The sequence below is a fragment of the Ictidomys tridecemlineatus genome, chromosome 8 (assembly GCF_052094955.1).
Source record: "Ictidomys tridecemlineatus isolate mIctTri1 chromosome 8, mIctTri1.hap1, whole genome shotgun sequence".
NCBI classification, from domain to species: domain Eukaryota; kingdom Metazoa; phylum Chordata; class Mammalia; order Rodentia; family Sciuridae; genus Ictidomys; species Ictidomys tridecemlineatus.
Window position 1 is genome coordinate 133437820 of NC_135484.1, and position 9995 is coordinate 133447814.

The 9995-nt window shown below is 44.3% G+C and overlaps 1 long non-coding RNA gene across 1 annotated transcript; it reads right to left on the minus strand.

The window, feature by feature from the left end:
• Window positions 1-173: 173 nt before the first annotated feature.
• On the minus strand, window positions 174-4586 carry LOC144365909 (uncharacterized). Its single transcript, XR_013424633.1, has 2 exons — window positions 4490-4586; window positions 174-346 (listed from the first exon to the last, which is right to left on the minus strand). It is a non-coding gene; the product is annotated as an uncharacterized LOC144365909 (long non-coding RNA).
• Between the last annotated feature and the right edge of the window lie 5409 nt (window positions 4587-9995).

Below are 9995 nucleotides of genomic sequence, written 5' to 3' on the forward strand. Positions count from 1 at the left end.
CCAAATCAGGGGACTAGGGCAGAGGGAGAGGAAGCCACTCTCTTCTTGCATTGTGCTTTTTCCCCCTATAATACTGAGGATGAGACTAGAATTCTAAATGCAGTAGTACCAGAATTGGATATTGTCTTAACTCATTTTGTTTTGCTATAACAGAATACATGAATCCAGGTAACTTATAAAGAATAGAGATTTATTTCTTAGAGTTCTGCAGAAGGAGAAGTCCAAGACTAAGTGGCTAGTCTGGTAACGAGGGTCTTCTCGCTGTGTCACATCTTGGTGGAAGGCATCACGTCGGTCACATGTCCCAACATTGTTACATGGGGATGATGCTTCCAACACATGAACTCTGAGGAACACATTCAAACCATAGAAGATGTTCTTTATTTTATGGAAACACAGGCAAAGGCAATAGGACACTCACTTAGCAAAATCCAACTTCCTTGATTCATAAATGAAGGTCAGCTTTCCCAAGTTAATACTCAGGAAACCTAAGGGAAAAGCTTAATCTTGAATTTTTTCTTATCCCCCAGGCTGTGAGCTCATTGAGGTGTGAGACTATGGTCTATAATTAATTGTTTTATCCATTCAATAGCAATGTCTGGCACACACTAATGTTACAATAAATACTAAATGAATAAATGAATGGATGCTTGCCTACATAAGTCTCAGCTTCTTGGGTTTCATTTCTTTGTACAATGTTGACAATCTTGATAGCTTTTTACAAACTGATTAAAAGCATGACACATATTGCATTGTAAGGCCTGGTTGTGCCTTGGGGTGAGATTTTTTTTTAATTTTTTAAATTTCATTTTATTTATTTGTTTATGGTGCTTGGGATCAAACCCAGAGTTTTGTGCACGCAAGGCCAGCACTCTACCAGCTGAACTATATATTTCCAGCCCCTAGGGTGAGATTTTGTCCTAGGTCTGTGGCATGTCCACTGTAGGTTGCAACATCCTCTGGGATACCTGTGCTTTATCACACTGCAAAAGTTTCACTTAAAAAAACAAGTTCCTGAGTGAAAAACCCAGACCCAAGCAAGTCTGACATTTATTATTTGAAGGTAAAGAAACCACAATTAGGACTAATTTATTCTCTTCTCAGGGGATGCATAAACACATACCCCAGAATCTTTGGGAAGAAATTGTAGGCAGGGTCTCTCATTCCCATGTGAAGACCTGGGATCCAAAAGCTTATCTTTGGAGGAGAAAACCTGAAGCTTAGAATTACAGAATCATGGACTCTTGGAGTAAGAAAGAACAAGCCCCATGTACAAGTCCTCTTGGCCAGGTCCCTCCCAGACCCGGAGATTCTAGCTTCCTCTCACAAATGCCCACTCTGTTCTGACCAGCTTTCATTGTTCACATTTTTATTTGAACAATTTTTATATTTTGCATTTTATTCTATACGTACTCCTATTCTGTCACTTTCAATCCTAAAAGTCAAAGAGAAAGAGTTCTGTCCCTCCAAATGATCAATGTTAAAGAGTTGCTGACTTTTAAAAGTTCAGTAGCCCTGTGGTTCAACTCTGCTTGAATCATCTTGAGGGACATGATCATAACTCAGGTTCTCCTTTTAGTCCAGCTTATTTCTGTCATTGGCTGTGGTTTGACAAAAACTCAATGATGGTGGAATGTGATGATCATTATTATCCAAAGTACATGTATGAAGCCATGAATTGGTGTGAATATACTGTATATACAACCAGAGATATGAAAAATTTTGCTTTATATGAGTAATAAGAATTGTAACGCATTCCACTGTCATAAATAAATTTTAAAAACATAAAAAATAAAATAAACCAGGTGCAGAAATTTTTAAAAAATGAAATGAGTTATAAATTGGAGAGAACTGCCATTTGACTGTAAACCAGATACCCACAAAGAAGAACTTCACCCATGTTACCAAATCTCCCTTATGAAGAACTCAAGTGCCAAGGTCTGAGCAGAGAAGGACTTGGGCAAGAGAACATATCTTCAGGTTGTTCCCTGGACCTGGTGAGGTGGCACAAGACTGTATGTGTCCTTCTTCCTTTGGGGGATCTATGTTGACCTTTTGCTGGTCTCCAGAGACGTATCACTTCTCCATTATGATTCCTAAGCATGCTCCATTGATTCCTAAGCATCTCTTTCCTTGGGTTCTCTGAGCACAGCTCAGTACACTGGAGTTTGCAGTAAGAAGTTCACCTCTACTGTGCAAGGAATGAAAGGACATAGACTTGAGCATTGGCGTTGGCACCATGGAGTGTTCTCAAGCCTGCCTGGAACCCCGCTCCTGGTCTCTCTAACATGACACCATCAGCTCACGCCCTGTCTGGAGCTCTGGAATTCTCTCCCAGATCCAGGGTTTCCCATCCCAGCCATGATTTGTCTTCCCTCACTGGGTAGCTGAGTATACTGGTTAGTGGCTACTAACTAGCTGGCTCTACCTTTAGCTCTTCCTACCACCCAATAGGATGTGGATTTCTTTTCCTTTTTTTTTTTTTTTTTTTGGTATTAGGGATTGAACTCAGAACTTGACCACTGAGCCACATCCCCAGCCCTATTTTGTATTTTTTAAGAGACAGGGTCTCACTGAGTTTCTTAGTGCCTCGCTTTGCTGAGGCTGGCTTTGAACCTGTGATCCTCCTGCATCAGCCTCCCGAGCCGATGGGATTACAGGTATGCACCACCACATCCAGCTAAGATATGTATCTTAGTGCATTGGCAATCATGACATCCCTGTGGACGACCCAACGCTGTAATCCCACAGCCTTGTCACTTCATGTCTGTGATCCACTATAGAAAGTGGAAGATTGGCCAGGCGCTGTCATGCATGCCTGTAATCACAGCATCTCAAGAGACTGAAAGGAGGATTCCAAGTTCAAGGCCAGCCTCAGCAACTGAGTGAGGCCCTAAGCAAGAACTTGTCTCAAAATAAAAAAAATAAAAATAAAAAATCTGGGGATGTGGCTCAGTGTTAAAGTGTCCTTGGGTTCAATTCCTGGTACTAAAAAAAGAAAAAAAGTGGAAGATTGCCTTCTCCAAGTTAAGAAAACTCCCACTCAGAAAGATTGAATCACAAAGCTTGTTGTTACCATAACAAAATACTTGAGATAAGCTACTTTATAAAGGGAACAGATTTATTTACATTTATTTTTTTTAACTGCTTTTGAGGTCCAAGGGCATAGCACCTTCTTTGGCTCAGTTGTGGGAGGACCTCATGGCAAAAAGTACGGGTGGAGTTCGAGTTGAGGCAATTGGTCAACTATCAAGCCAGGAAGCAGTGAAGGGGAAGGACAGGAAGGGTCAGGCTTGTTCTTTTATAACAACCCTCTTGTGATGCATTCCACAAGAGCTACCTCTCAAGGGCAGAACCCAGGGATCCAAGAACTTCCCTTACAGGTTCCACAGCACTTCCCAATAGTTCCACTCAGGGGACCAAACTTTTAACACCTGGATGTTTAGGGGACACTCCAGCCACACCCAAACTGTAGCGAGGATCCTAATAGACACTCAGTTATCGTGCTAAATTGAGATAAATCAATAAATACAAAGCACAATTCAGAACCATATCCTTCTTTGCTCAGAGACCACCCACCTCCACTCAGGTGTCCCAGAGACCCACTCCAGCACTTCCCACCTCACCCCACCAGCCTCAAGGTCATTAGTTCAACACCTTGTTCTGGGATTCACATTTGCCCCCTGGGCAGTGCCCCAGAGCCCAGACATTCTGGGGTGTCTCTTTTCTAAGTGGGGCTTCCCTGTCTTCCTCTCAATTATCCCCCAGATCCAGAGAAGACCACCCGCAGAACCTGCTAATGTACCGTTCAAGCCACCCATCTTGGGACCCCACCCAAGTCTCCCGGAGACGGTGCACACTTGACATGCCATCCACACAACACTGTCCTAGATGTACACACCGTCCCTGGAATTGTAGTGCTGCAAAGCTCCCTGGGACTGTTCGATCCAGTGCTTTTTCACAGGGTGGGGACTAAGCCTGAGAGTGCTTTGCCCAACCCCATTCAGCTTGTCACAAAGGGCTGGTACACTAACATGCATGAGGTGGTGGGGCAATGTGGCACAGATTCTTTGTCCTTCCTCCTACTGAGAGGTAGTAGTGAACTCCTCACCATTTTTTTTTCCTTTGGTATTGCTAGGTATTGAACCCAGGGCCTTGTGAGCTTCATACCCATCCCTGAACTCCTCACTCTTAAAAAACTGGGTAGGCTTGTGGCTCCTCTGACCAGTAAAGTATGGTGCCCGTGAGGCTATAGTCTCATGTCGGGTCATACATGGCCATGCTGGGTCCCATTGCATTTTGGACATTCATTCTTTGGTCCCTGAGCCACCAAATATGAAGTCCAGTTCTCCTGAGGCTGCAGATTCAGAAGGCCACGGGTACACGCTCCAGCCCTCAGACCCCACGGAGCCAGCCGTCTCCCCGTCCTGAGTTCCACCCTTAGCATCTGACACGTGAAGTCTCTGGTGGTGCAGAGCAGACTACTCACCAGCTGAACGCCACCAAGTGACCTTAGTCAATTCCACGTGGAATGGAAGGATTGCCCAGCTGAGCCCAGGCTGAGTTCCTGACCCACAAAGTCATGGGCTTTTTTTAAAAAAAAAAAAAAAAAAGCTGTTATTGCTGTAAGCCAGCAGGTTTTAGAGTCCAGTCCCTCCCCTCTGGTGAGTATCAAAATCCAGAGATGCTCAAGTTCTTCATATAAAACAGTGTCGCATTTGCATAAAAACCTACACACATCATCCCGTATAATTTAAATCATCTCTGAATTATTTGTAACACCTAATACAATGTAAATGCTAAGTAAGTGGTTGTCATAACCTATTGTTTAGGAAATAATAAAAAAGAAAAAAGTCTGTACATGTACAGAACAGACGTGATTTTTTTTTCAAATATTTTGATCACAGTTCCAATCTACAGATGTGGAACCCGCAGATGCAGAGGACTGACTGTAGTTTTAATGCTGCGTGATCTCCTACATTAGTTTGCTAAACCTGGCATTAAAAAGAATCATAAGTTTCACTGGGAAACTTAAACCACAGAGGTTTCTTTTCCCATAGTTCTGGAAGCTGAAGTCCAAGGCCAAGGTGAGAGCAGGGTGGGTTCCTCCTGAGGCCTCTCCTGCGCTTGCAGGTGGCCATGTTTCCCCTGTGTCCTCACACGACTTCCCTCTGTGTGTGTCTGTGTCCTTACGTCCTCCTCTTATAAGGACACCAGTCAGATTAGATGAGGGCCCAGCCTAGTGACCTCATTTTTATCCAGTGACCTCTTTAAAGACCCTAAGGTATAAGGGGTTCAGATTTCGACATAGGAATTGGAACAGAGACATAATTCAACCCTGGCACTTCCTTAAAAGGAAGAATGGCCTGCCCATAATTCACATCCCCAAGTGTTAGCTTTCACTGTTCTGTAAGATCACCAACTCACTCCATAATCTCACTGAAATCATTCAGTGATAGCTCGAAGTAATATACAGGGATAGAAACGAAAGTCAATGGTGATTGTGTGAATTCTTCCCTTGGGTACAATGAGAATACTAATGCCCCTCTCCTGTGCTGTTGAGAATCAGCAAAGCCCCAGGGGTATAATGGGGCTGGAGTCCTGGAGCTATTTCTGCAGGCTCTGTAGGGAGGGGAGCCCCAGCTCTCCTGCTCCAGGGATGGGGCTGTTAGGTTAGGCACAAGTCCCACCTGCTGAACACAGGGACAAACAGGACATTCAGTGTTCCGCTCAAGAGCTCGTATTTCATTCAGCGGCTCTGCAAGCTCTGAGTCATGAGTCATGTGTGTGACACTGGGCTGGCCCGGGGTGGCAGCAGATTGCCATGCAACTTACCTTCACCTCTCCAGAGCTGCATTCAAGCCTCAGCCCCCGGCTTTGCACGCAACAGTGAGCCTGGCAAGCAGAGCCCGTGTCTGGTTAATGTAGAACGAGAAACCACTGGTAAACAGTCTTGGCTAGAGCTGCGGACACAGCCCAGCCCTGCATTGCAGGGGTGGCTGGGATGAGCCATGAGGTTCTTCCACTGGACCTCTATCTGCCCTTGGAGTAGAAGTGCAGACCAGTGTCGTTGTCAAGGGAACTGGATCCCTCCCCTGGCACCCAGGCCCCTGCTCTTCTTCTACGTAAAAGCTCTGCTTCTGCTGTCAGGCTGCCTTACTGCCCTCTGCATATCCACATGATTGTTTTTAGTAACCAGCCTTATCCAGGAGGTCCCACCCCCTGTGCATCTCAGGTTCTGCTGTGCCTTCACCATGCAACCAGATCATTCAAGAAGGGGACTGGCCTGCTCTAACCTCATCTCCACTCTCTATCATATGGCCTTAGGCTTCTGCCCCACCCACCCAAGGGATGCCTCAGATGTCACAGCTGCCCTTGGCACAGCACTTCACTCCCTGACAAGGTCTCCAGGGTTCTGTCTTTCAAAGTAGGAGAGAGCTTGGCTAGCTGGCTCTGCTCTTTCTCAGCCCCACAGCACTCACTGCCAGCAATCCGTAAGGCATACAGCAGGCGTGCTTTGGTGTAACTGTGCAATTGGGGGCACATTGTGACTTAGTGAGGCAATGGCCAAATAGATCTAACTCATTCTGCATTCGTTAATGCATGAGGGGTGTTTTTCTCCACCATAGGCTCTTCCTCAGAAATAAGAAGCCATTGACAAAGGCCACCCTCAAAAGCTAAGTCCACTGGTACAGCCAGCCCTCTGTATCCTCAGATTGAACCAACCATGGCTCGAGAGTATTTGAGGGAAAAGAAATGCATCTGTATTGAACACGGACAGACTTTTTTGTTGTAATTATTCCCTAAATAATACAGTGTGGCATATATTTACATAACATTTTCACTGTGTTCAATATTTCGTCTAGAGGCGATTTAAAGTATATGAGAGAATGTGGGTAGGTTTTAGGCAAATACGACATCGATTTATGTAAGGGAATTGAACATACACAGATTTGATATGCTGGGGGGTAGGGAATATTGGAATCAATTCTTCCCAGGTACCAAGGAACAACTGTGTTACTAGAGACAAAAATCAGACTAGCATCTCACACCTGTACAGTACTCTTACCCTCTCATTTGGACCTTATGTATCTTGGACTTAGGCAGGATTAAAACCTCTACTCATTTTATAGACATCAACATCTGGCTACTGCAAAGTCATCAAGCTGGGTGCGAAGCAGGCAGGGTGAGGAGAGGGAGAGATGTAGGTCTGGACTCTTCCCCCGACATCTGCCACCTGAGGATTTTGAGTCACTTGGCACTCAGCCTGCCAAGCCCCCTGGGCAGTGACCTCTGTGTCCCTTTCACCATAAGGACATGTGCACCCCCTTGGCCCAAGTGATTTAACAGAGATGCAGGACAAACTCAGAGGCATGACCCCGAAGCCACCTGACCATCCCCTGCACTCAATACTAGTTCATCAACAGCTCCAAATTCACCCTTCATGGCCTGTCTGTGAACATAGAGCTGGACCCGTTAAATAGGTTTCCTTTTCCAGCTGGCACAGTGTTGAACTCAAGAGAGATGGAGGAAGGGGTTGTCTTTCTTGAGTCCAGTGTGCCCTCTTCTCAAGCTCTGGTAATCCCATGGCTAGGAGCCCTTCTGTAGACTCTCACCTTAGGTTTCAGCCCTCGGGAGAGACGCCTTCTTGCAAACAGCTTTCTCTGCTGCTAGAGAGAAGCCAACCTGGGTACAGTTCTACCCATGAGGCACCAGAGCCATTTTCTCTGCCATTCAGGAAGCCATAACGGTGATCTTTCCAACCAGGGAAAGACCTCTGGTTGGGGATTAGGGTTCCCCCCTTCAGTACTCCATCTCAGCTCAAAGGGTAATGGCCACTCCTGATGTATCAGTCATTTCATCATTCTTTAGGGTCCTCTTCACTTCTAATTCCCTGTTAATGGTTATTTCTATTCAACGTTCCCTGTTCAAACGGATTAGAGGGTTTCTGTCTCTGGATTGGGTCCTGCCTGATAGTTGCCTAAGTGGCTCTCACTCTCCCTGGGGAAAATAGGTTTCCTTGTCCAAATGCAGAGCAGCGGGGAGACCAGGCCAGTGAAGACTGTAGACAGGGAGCCATGCCGGGTAGAACGGATTAGATTCAAGGGTAAATGAAGGGCTTTCCAGCAGATATGATCTTCTGCCTTTCAACCCCTCATGAGCTGGGTGGTGGGAATAGGCTCCTTTTGTCCAATCGGACTGAAAATTTGGATCCAGTGCCAAGAAGCAAAAGCTATGGGGGAGGTGGGATGAATCCAACTCAATATCACCACAGACTTTCTCATTGGTAGAGCTATTTGGGGGCATGAAATGCATTGGGTGTAGCCAGGTATATCCTGGCACACAGGCCAGACAGGGGAAGTACAAGCAGGGCTCTTACTGAAGAGAACTTTATGAGGGATTAGAATGTGATGAACAAAATTTCTAAGAACCCATTCTTCTGAGAAAAAGATAACAAATAAAATTCAGGGTGGGCATTGTAAAGTCAAAACTATGAAGAAGCTTATAATAATGTTAGATATCTTTGACCTAAAATCTGGGTCACTACGTCGTTGTGATATGATTGTAATTAATATAGTCAATATGAAAAAAAAAGTTGTCTCTAGCTTTTTAAGTTTTTACCCAACTGGCTAAAAGCACATTAAAAACATAGTTATGCTGGTGACCTGCATATATCAAACCACATGAGAAAGAGACATTTTCAACTAAGGTTAGAAAAAAAAAAGCATTGCCAGAATTTATATATTCCATTTAATTTTCAATTTGGTCCTGAAATCTCATTGGCTATTTTTTATCTTAGGAGCCCAAGGGCAGCTTAATGTAGACATTTATGACGTACTAAAGTTACTGTGAGACAATTTAAATAGTTAGAATTAAGTGCACATGAATTTATGGCTCTATAAATGTCCCCTGGAACTGTGTAAGACAGAGTATTCCTGGAAACCCAGCTGACAAATTCAACCCACTTTCACACTGACAAATAATTTTTTTCCACCAAGAACCAATGATTTTCGTCTCCACTGATTTAAGTTAATGAGCTTGAACATTATACAAAAAAAAAGTTTGATCAATATAGTGGTGGGAAAGACAAATATGGCCCCTGCTCTCATGGACCAAAAAAAAAATCAAGTTTCAATATATAAGTGATACATAGTACTGTGAAAGTTAGTGGGGGTAAGATGGGGGTAACCGGAGGAAAAGCCTGGAGAGGAAGGGAGTGCCAGACAGAAGGGTTATTTAGGATGAATGCTAAAGGTTGAGGTGAAAGAAGTGAGAGGGAAGTTTGGAAGAGAATAGGTATGGTTGAGGGTAAAGGAAACACCATATCCCACCATTAAGAATATAGAACATCCAAGGATCTGAAGACACTCCAGACCTGCAGTAAGAAGATGCCAGAGTAGGTGAGGAGGGCAAGAACTGATGAGAAATGAGCTTTAGTTTTTACTTATATATTGGTCTACTTTCTCTTGTGATAACAAACTACCCGAGGCCATCTATTTTATAAAGAAAAAAGGTTTATTTAGCTGACAGTTTGGGAGGCTGAAAGTCCAAAATTGAACTCTTCTGCTTCTGTGAGGAGCCCCATTGGCTGTATCACAATATGCAAATAAATGGAAATGGCTGCAGGTGGATGAAACCAAGTGCATGATGACCTCTTTTTTTTTATTGTTGGTTGCTCAAAACATTACATAGTTCTTGATATATCATATTTCACATTTTGATTCAAGTGGGTTATGAACTCCCATTTTTTACCTCATTTTTTAACAAGGCACTCTTGCAAGAACTTACTCACTCTTAGACCAGGCTTAATCCAGAGGGCACACCCCAGAAATCAAAGCACCTCACACTAGGCCCCACCTCTTTAAGGTTCCACCACCTCTTGATAGTGCCACACTGGGCCCAAGCCTCCAGTACATGAACCTTTGGGGGAACAGGCTGTATCAAAACCACAATATTGGGCTTATTGATCTTTATCTTATTCATGGTTATTCTTT